The sequence below is a fragment of the Bos taurus genome, chromosome X (assembly GCF_002263795.3).
Source record: "Bos taurus isolate L1 Dominette 01449 registration number 42190680 breed Hereford chromosome X, ARS-UCD2.0, whole genome shotgun sequence".
NCBI lineage: Eukaryota > Metazoa > Chordata > Mammalia > Artiodactyla > Bovidae > Bos > Bos taurus.
Genome location: NC_037357.1, coordinates 45,483,505 through 45,493,489, shown reverse-complemented (window position 1 = coordinate 45,493,489; position 9,985 = coordinate 45,483,505). Strand labels below are relative to the sequence as shown.

The 9,985-nt window shown below is 35.1% G+C and overlaps 1 protein-coding gene across 1 annotated transcript in view; it reads right to left on the bottom strand.

Moving 5' to 3' along the window:
• Nucleotides 1–4,420: 4,420 nt before the first annotated feature.
• Nucleotides 4,421–9,985, bottom strand: part of RPA4 (replication protein A4) — a 34,477-nt gene continuing 28,912 nt past the window's right edge. Inside the window, 1 exon segment of the mRNA XM_010821615.4 lies at nucleotides 4,421–9,985. This exon segment is cut by the window's right edge and continues 26,263 nt beyond it. The gene's annotated coding sequence lies outside the window, so the exon portion shown is untranslated.

Sequence of the window (9,985 nt, the reverse complement as noted above, 5' to 3'; positions counted from 1 at the left end):
ATGTACACAGATAAGATAAAAATACCAATTTTTCTCCTGAAATTTAATACTATTTTCATGCAAGCTATCAGGTGGCACTAGTGATAAAGAATCTGCTGCCAATGCAAGAGATACAGGAGACATGGATTCGATACCTCGGTCAGGAAGATCCCCTGGAGAAGGGAATGGGTACCCTCTCCAGTATTCTCACCTGGAGAAACCCCATGGACAGAGGAATCTGGTGAGTTACAGTCCAAGGGGTTGCAAAGAGTCGTATACAACCAAGCAACTGAGCACAGCTGCATGGTATCAAAAGAAACGGCACAAATTTCTCAATTTCTCAAGTGTCATTTCTATGCAGTTAATGACAAAGCAATACTTACATGTTGTCTTCTCCAACAATGCAAATAGCTGAAAGTATTTTTACTATTTCAGTCATCATGTTGGGTTGTTTGGGGTCAATTGCTCTTGCTAGGAGTAAAAGACTTCTTTCATCTCCTAGAATCCTTTGCAATCCAAACTGAAAGGAAAAAAAAAAAAAAATGAGGTTCTATTTAATTCAATGAATGTTCTTCAAAATCAATTGTTTTCTTATTTGAAATGATCACTTCTTGGATTTTAGGTCCTTTTATGAAATAGGATCTCCATTATCCTAACTAAACATTCCATAAAAATTTGGAAGAAATATGCAGCAATCAGTATTTCCTCAATAAAGAAGAATATTTAGCTGTTCTACTTATGTCATTGGTTCTCGCTGGAGACATCTGGAACTCATGATTAAATTTTCCAATATGCTTGTATGGAAAATTAAGTTGAACAAAAAGGGAAGATGTTGAAAAGCTCTTTTGTATACTACATGCCAGTTAAAGAAGCTACAAATCTCTGTATGGGTTTTCCCATACCTTTTCTCTTTTAGCCTCCCTCTTTCAAGTAGCTGTGCTGCACAGCAAAATTATAACCCCAAAGAAGGGGAGCATGGGTTTTATGGAATACTACATGTCACAGTCAACTAGGCAGAGGAGACAGACACCATTTTCATTGATTTTCTAGGCTTAAATATATGCATGCAAGTGTGCATCACAAGAATGAATAGGTAAAGAAATGTTGAAGAAAGCCCAAAACTTGGGTTTTCACTACATAAAGAAGGTCATATTTTCTTTCATCTTTGGCCTACAAGGTATTTCTCAGATTTCTTATGAAGTATGTTTGCTTGTTTTTACAGTTTAACAGTGGAATTTGACAATATTTCATCATTGCAAAATTGCCATTTCAAGCTAATCTTTACTGAACTACCACACACTTGAATATTTTCATGGTTTCTATTTTCTAAAAAAATTCAGGAGAAAACAACATGAGCTTTAGCTATAATAATAACAAAATACACAGAGATAAGACAAAAAAGGAAATGGAAAAGACAAAATGAAAAAGAAGCAAAGAAAACAAAAGGAATATGAATATATAAAGGTGGGTAGTAAACAATAAATAGTAATTAAAATAAACGAAAATTGTAAAATGGAGAAATAGATGATTACTATACAATTACCAGACTTAAAATAACTTTTAAAATCAGTTAAACTGACAGTGAAATCATTAAATTTTTCAAATTTCCATTTTATTGTTTAAAGGTAGTTCTAACATGAGGGGAAATCCTCAAAATAAAAATGAAGATATGAGAAATGATGGAAAACCATCAACCTAAACATTAGAGCAATATTATAGCAATGGAAGTTAAGGGGCAATGGGTCCCTTTTCATAACTGTATTATTCCATATACTATATAAGCAAAAAGAGTTTTTGAAGTAGGTAATCAAAACCTTTGGAGTCAGTAAATTTGATGCATAAGTCATTTCAGACTAAAGTTTCATGCTTTGATTATGACAAATTCAATACAACATAAAATTGATATATCAGTGTATATTTTTTAATGTAACTTTATGCCTATTGTTTCAGATGCCTGTAATTTAAAAGATTTATCATTTATTCATGTTCCTAGCACCAAAGTAAAAGACATTAACATGCTCTAACTAAAGCTCAGCCTTAGTTTAGAGTGATCTAAATCAAACCATCATGTTCTCCCTCCTACACTGTTAGTGGGAATGCAAATTGGTACAACCACTATGCAGAAACAGTATGAAGGATCCTTAACAAAATAAACTAATAGAACTAGCATATGGTCTAGAAATCTCACTCCTGGGAAGATATCTGGAGAAAACCATAACCTGAAAGGAAACATACACTCCAGTGTTCATTGCAGCACTGTTTACAATAGCCAAGACATGGAAGCAACCTAAATGTCCATCAACAGAGGAATGAATAAAGAAGATGTGGTACATATATACAATGGAGTATTACTCAGCCATAAAAAATAATGAAATGCCATTTGCAGCAACATGGACGGACCTAGAAATTATTTTATTAACTGAAGACAGACAAAGACAAACATATCATATATCATATGATATCATTCATATGTGGAATATAATTCATAAAAAAGGAAAAAAAACTTATTTACACAACAGAAACAGACTTACAGATATCAAACACAAAATTATGGTTACCAAAGGGGAAATGTGGTTGGGGGAGGGATAAGTCAGTAGTTTGGCATGAACATATATATATTATAATATATAAGATAAATAACCAACAAGGACCCACTATACAGCAGAGGGAACTCTGCTTAATATTCTGTAATAACCTATATGAGAAAAGACACTAATAAAGAACAGATACATGTATGTATGCATAACTGAATTACTTGGCTGTATAAATGGAACTAACACAACATTATAAACCAACTAATTATGTATTGGCATATTAACTGCTGTCTCCAGGGAAAAAGCTCTATAGGAAATCTCACTAATATGACTTTCTCTACTAACTATACTGATGACACTCATACCTGGAAAGCTGTAAGAGTTCACTACTCAAACCAATAAGAATTTAGATCAGACTCCTAATTTTACAGGTTAGGTGACTGATTGGCAGAGAGGTCAAATGATTTTCTAAAGGCCACACAACTTGGTGGCAAAGCAAAGACTCTGTCTCCTGATTTCTAGTACTGTGTTATCTTTCCATTATTTCTTAGTTTCCCTCAATTAAAAAAAGAGATCCATCCTGAGAAGCAATGTTCATTAACTGCTTTCCTATTAGGTATCACATACTGCATAATTTTATCATCAAAGACTAAGAGCTCAAAAGCTGAGAAATTCTGCAGTAATACTGATGGAAATCTTTCCAGAAGAAACTTCACAGCACAATTAGTATATTCTATACATGAGACTCATGTCAATTGGCAAGCATCCATCAGATCAAAAAATTATTTGCTGATACATGTGTGTATAATATATGCACACATAATCATGCATAATCCCATACACTTAAAAAAAATATTTCAGACTACTTATGTAGATACTCTTACTGCATTGCTTATTATTTAAAAATAGCTATATTTCACATCTGGCAAGATTTAGGTCACTGTTACACTTATTTATTTTTATTAAGTATTTTGAGATCACTAGAACACCATCTGAAGGGATTTTTAAATTACTGAATGTCAATGGTATTTTACCTATAGGAATATGGCGTAAATCATACATAAGAGTTCATTCTTCATTCTAGTTTAAAGAAAAAAATGACCTGAGAAAAGACTACTTTTAGAAGATAAATCCTTAATAATAATGCAACTGGTACCACACATATACAAAAGTCTTCTGCTATCTTCCAGAAAAGTCTTTTATGGATATTAACTCACTGACATTAACTGAACAAAAAAAGAATGAAAAATCTTAACATTATACTGTTTTTAGCAAAAAAAAAAAAAAAAAAATCAAACCATAGTTTTGAATTGTCCTTTATAACGGAAGATAAACTCTCTGTAAGGAAACGGTATCCAATCCATCAAATTTAAATTTTCTGGAAATGGTATCCAATCCATCAAATTTAAATTTTTTGACTACTATTAAAAAAAAAAAAAAAACAGTATTATCTGATTTGGGAACAAGACCTGATGTCTGCACAATTGCAAAAACCTGTCATTAAATATTTTGAGAAGCAAAGTATATTTTAAATAATACTTAAATGAAGCTCATGATGATTTGCATTATAAAGAACCTTTTGAAAACTGAGTAAGTGCCCATGATTCTGCCTGTTTCATACACTCTGTTATGAAAGTTCTCATCTTTTGTAACAAAGGTAGAAATAAATACTACTTGCCTTATTGTTCATAAATGCTTTGAGGCACTGAATAAGTTTATACTGATTCTTCTTGTCAATATTTTCTTGCCTGAATAAAAGAAAAAATAATTATATTGTGCTTAAAAATCTCCCCTGTTGTGAATTTTTTTTTCATGTTTATTCTTACTGTTTCTTGTCCAGAAGCTTTTCCAGCACATCCAACAAGAGTCCAAGACCTTCATGGCCAAAGTTGTTAACCCAGCTATTAAACAAACAAACAAAGTATAAATAAGTTTATAAAATTAAAACATTAAATATCTCAAATTAAATTTTTGATTTTCAAATCTGCTAATCCAGTCTTCATACTGTTTGTCATTCTTTTTTTCTACTCCAATTACTTTGAGTATTGACCCTATGAGAATGACTTAAGAGATCTTTTATCTCAATCCAAAATTTTCTTCACATTTTAGATTGCCCATTCCACAGCACTACCTTGGTTGTTTCACCAGCATTAAACACTTAAGCCTGAATTTATACCCCAAATTTATTTTCCACTTTGTCTCTGTTTCCCTGTATCAACTCCTCTTCCACTCTTCCATATTCTGTTAATAACACCACTATCCTTTGAATCCTTCAGATTTGAAATACTGGCATAATTTCCTGATCCCCCAACTTTTTTATCTTTGCATTTATTCTGATCATTCATTCAAAAAATATTTATTTGAGTTCCACTAACTACCAGGCATGTTTTATGTGACAGAGATAACTGGCAACAAACTAAGCCCCTATGTTCATGTAGCTTATCATCTAGAAAAAAGAAGACAAAGACTAAATAAACAACTATTTAGTAAAATACCACTGCTTTGGTACTATGAATAGAAAAAAACCTTGGGAAATGGAATGAGCAACCCAGTATTATTACTTTTTTTTTTTTTTTTTTATGTGTAGTCAGGGGAAGATTCTTTGATAAGGTGATATTTGAGCAGAGCTTTGAAAAAAGTAAAGAATTTTCCCAGTAGAGGGAATAAGAGCAGTCTTCCATCAAAAATCTTCTCTGGACTACCTAACAAATTGCAACTCCTGATTCTGATAAAACCTCAACCTACCTTTCAAGCCTCAAGCCTTAGACCACATGTTCCAATAAAATCAGACATATTCTGTTTCCTGCAGTCTTCCCTGCTTGACCTCATTTTTCAATCTTTCTTTCCAGAAGGTAACTCCAACTCCATCTCTCCAAGGCTCAAACTGACTGGCAACTCTTCCATTAATGTTTTTCCCTGTAAGTACTACATCCAAATGTGTTATTTCCCCTTGAATGCCCATGTTTCTATATCTCTTGCATCACAAGTGTCTTACCCACCTTTCTGGATTAAAAATTCTCTGAAGATTGTTACATGATCTTATTCATCTTTGAGTCTCCCATACTGCTTAGCAGAGTAGATTACATATAGTCAACACTAAATATTTGCTAATTAAACTTTAACTAAATTTACTGACTTGTGTGGTTAAAAGAATGAGCAGAATCATATTGCCCATGAAATTCTCAAATGTAAATTAATATACAGCAGGACACCTGTGAAGCAATAATTAATATATATATATATATTTAAATCATGATTATAGTTCAATGCCACAGTCTGTAAATCATGTTTCATATTTAACTAAGGCAAACCTTATCAACAAAGATGAGACCTAAATTTCTAAGAAACTATCAGTAAGAAACAACAGATCACTGAAGAAAACTATTTTAAAAATAGTTCAAATATTCAGAACCAATCACATTCACAATATATATGGAAACTCATTTTAAACAAATTCTGCTTTAATTTCCACAGTGGAAATGAGAAAAAATCAATATGGCACTGTAATGATAATTGGCAGCAAGCTACAATTCAATTGAGGCATGTAATCAACCAGTATAATGAGCTATTTTCTCAGACTCTAGATAATCAGTAAGGTGGTGGTAGAAGGAGAAAAGGACACCCACTCTCTAAGCATAAAATAATGATAATCTATCACAGAGAGTAATCAGGGGATATCATTTCAGCAAATACCCTAATGCAACCTTAAAATAATCAGACTTCTGATTAAATTTATATATACAGCTCTCAGTATCTGCTTTGGCATTTGGGAAGAAAAAATAATCTATGATTTCCTTAAACTTAACATTTATAATTTGTTTTAAGACTCTAAATTTTACTCATTTCTTTTTCTACCTAGTGCTATTAAAATTATTAGGATCATTTCTTTCTTGGTCTAGAGAAGTCTTTGATTTAAGACCATGATTTCTATCTGTTCACATGAAATCACAAACTCACATATCCCAGAATGTTTCAAATCATGCAGTTGATGGTACATTGGTTTCATTCCATGAAAACTAGTATCAGTCTAGAAAAAAAATTGGCACACAACCATGAAACTTAAGTGTGAAGAGGTCAGGCCCATTAAAAGTAGGCAGGGAAAAATCTTAACTGAGAATACCTAAGGCTAATGGTGATGGAATTCCAGTTGAGCTATTTCAAAACCTAAAAGATGATGCTGTAAAAGCACAGCACTCAATATGTCAGCAAATATGAAAAACTCAGCAGTGCCCACAGGACTCAAAAAGGTCAGTTTTCATTCCAATCCCAAAGAAAGGCAATGCCAAAGAATGATCAAACAACTGCACAATTGCACTCATCTCACACGCTACCAAAAGAAATGTTCAAAATTCTCTAAGCCAGGTTTCAACAGTACGTGAACTGTGAACCTCCAGATGTTCAAGCTGGATTTAGAAAAGGCAGAGGAGCCAGAGATCAAATTGACAACATCCGCTAGATTACTGAAAAAGCAAGAGAGTTCCAGAAAAAAATCTACTTTTGCATTATTCACTATGCCAAAGCCTTTGACTGTGTGGATCACAATAAACTGTGGAAAATTCTGAAAGAGATGGGAACACCAGACCACCTGATCTGCCTCCTGAGAAATCTGTATGCAAGGTCAAGAATCAACAGTTAAAACTGGACATGGAACAACAGACTGGTTCCAAATCAGGAAAGGAGTTCATCAAGGAGTATACTGTCACCCTGCTTATTTAACTTATATGCAGAGTACATCATGTGAAATACTAGGCTGAATGAAGCACAAGCTGGAAGCAAGACTGCTGGGAGAAATATCAATAACCTCAGAAACACAGATGATACCACACTTATGGCAGAAAGTGAAGAAGAACTAAAGAGCCTCTTGATGAAAGTGAAAAAGGAGAGTGAAAAAGTTGGCTTAACGCTCAACATTCAGAAAACTAAGATCATGGCATCTGGTCCCATCACTGCATGGCAAATAGATAGGAAAACAATGGAAACAGTGAGGGGTTTTATTTTGGGGGGCTCCAAAATCACTGCAGATGGTGACTGCAGCCATGAAATTAAAAGATGCTTACTCCTTGGAATAAAAGTTATGACCAACCTACACAGCATATTAAAAAGCAGGCACATTACTTTACCAAGAAATGTCCATCTAGTCAAAGCTATGGATTTTCCAGTAGTCATGTATGGATGTGAGAGTTGGACTATAAAGAAAGCTAAGCACTAAAGAACAGATGCTTTTGAAATGTGGTGATGGAGAAAACTTGAGAGTCCACTGGACTGCAAGGAAATCCAACCTGTCAATTCTACAGGAAATCAGTTCTGAATATTCATTTGAAGGACTGATGCTAAAGCTGTAACTCCAATACTTTGGCCACCTAATGCAAAGAACTGACTCATTGGAAAAGACCTGGGTGCTGGGGAAGATTGAAGGTGGGAAGAGAAGGGGACAACAGAGGATGAGATGGTTGGATGGCATCACCGACATGATGGACTTGAATTTGAGTAGGCTCTGGGAGTTAGAGATGGACAAGAAGGCCTGGTGTCTTGCAGTCCATGGGGTCGCAAAGAGTCGGACACAACTGAGTGACTGAACTGAACTGAACTGATTGAACTGAGCGACTGAAAAGCAATGATTAGAGGATGCATAGTATGAGTCCTTAGAGCTTTTATAGAGAATAGGGTTTATAGAGAATAGGTGTCCAAAAGGAAATTGTAGCTAGGGGGATAAAATACTATGATATAGTAGGATGACATTCAAGAGGTGAAGAGGAAGACAGTGCAGCTACACATACATATTTTTTGCTTTGTCTCTTGCCAGCACCAAATGCTTTCTCTTTAAAGCATCAAATACTTTGTGGCCTGTAGCCAAACACTAACTGTCTGTGTTTCTCTCAAACTTAAATATGTAAGTTTTATCCAATATAAATGGCACTGAAATAGTGAAGTGGTTTAAAACCAAAATGTTGGCTACTTTATGTTGGCATGGCTTCCCAGGTGGCATTAGTGGTAAAGAACTTGCCTGTCAATGCAGAATATTTAAAAGATGAGGGTTTGATCCCTGGGTCAGGAAGATCACCTGGAGGAGAGCATGGCAATCCACTCCAGTATTCTTGCCTGGAGAATCCCATAGACAGAGGAGCCTGGCAGGCTATAGTCCATAGGGCAGCAAAGACTTGGACACGACTGAAGTTACTTAGCATGCAACTTCATAGGCAGGAATTTTGGTACTGCAACAACAGAGCTAAGTATAAATCCATGGTTCTCAAAGTGTGTGCACCAAACCAGGAGCATCAACAGCATTTGGGAATTTTTTAGAAATACAAATTCTTGGATCCCACTCCAGACCTACTAACTCAGCAATTCTATAGGTGGAGCCAAAAATCTCTCTTTTAACTACTCCAGGTGATTCTGATGTTTGCTCAAGTTTGAGAATGTGTGACATAAAACAGTGTTTGCTGAGAAGATGATGAAGCCTTTCATAATCAGCCTGCTCTAAATACCCTCCGCACCATACTGTATACCTGCATAGCCACAGGACAGAGATAAGACAACTAGTAAAAGCAAGTATATTTGGTCTGTGTATAAATATAAATATATATATATATATATATATATATATATATATATATGCATGGAACAACAGACTGGTTCCAAATAGGAAAAGGAGTACGTAAAGGCTGTATAATGTCACCTTGCTTATTTAACTTCTATGCAGAGTACATCATGAGAAACGCTGGGCTGGAAGAACCACAAGCCGGAATCAAGATTGCCAGGAGAAATATAAATAACCTGAGATATGCAATTGACACCACCCTTATGGCAGAAAGTGAAGAAGAACTAAAGAGCCTCTTGATGAAAGTGAACGAGCAGAGTGAAAAAGCTGGCTTAAAGCTCAACGTTCAGGAAACAAATATCATGGCATCTTGTCCCATCACTTCATGACAAATAGATGGAGACACAGTGGAAACAGTGGCAGACTTTATTTTGGGGGGCTCCAAAATCACTGCAAATGGTGATTTCAGCCATGAAATAAAAAGACGCTTCCTCCTTAGAAGAAAAGCTATGATCAACCTAGACAGCATATTAAAAAGCAGACACATTACTTTGCCAAGAAAGGTCTGTCTAGTCAAAGCTATGGTTTTTCCAGTAGTCATGTATGGATGTGAGAGTTGGACTATAAAGAAAGCTGAGTGCTGAAGAACTGATGCTTTTGAACTGGGGTGCTGGAGAAGACTCTTGAGAGTCCCTTGGACTGCAAGGAGATAAAACCAATCAATTCTAAAGGAAATCAGTCCTGAATACTCATTGGAAAGACTGATGCTAAAGCTGAAACTCCAATACTTTAGCCACCTAATGTGAAGAACTGACTCATTGGAAAAGACCCTCATGCTGGGAAAGATTTAAGCAGGAGGAGAAGGGGACGACAGAGGATGAGGCGGTTGGATGGCATCACCAACTCGATGAACATGAGTTTGAGCAAGCTCCAG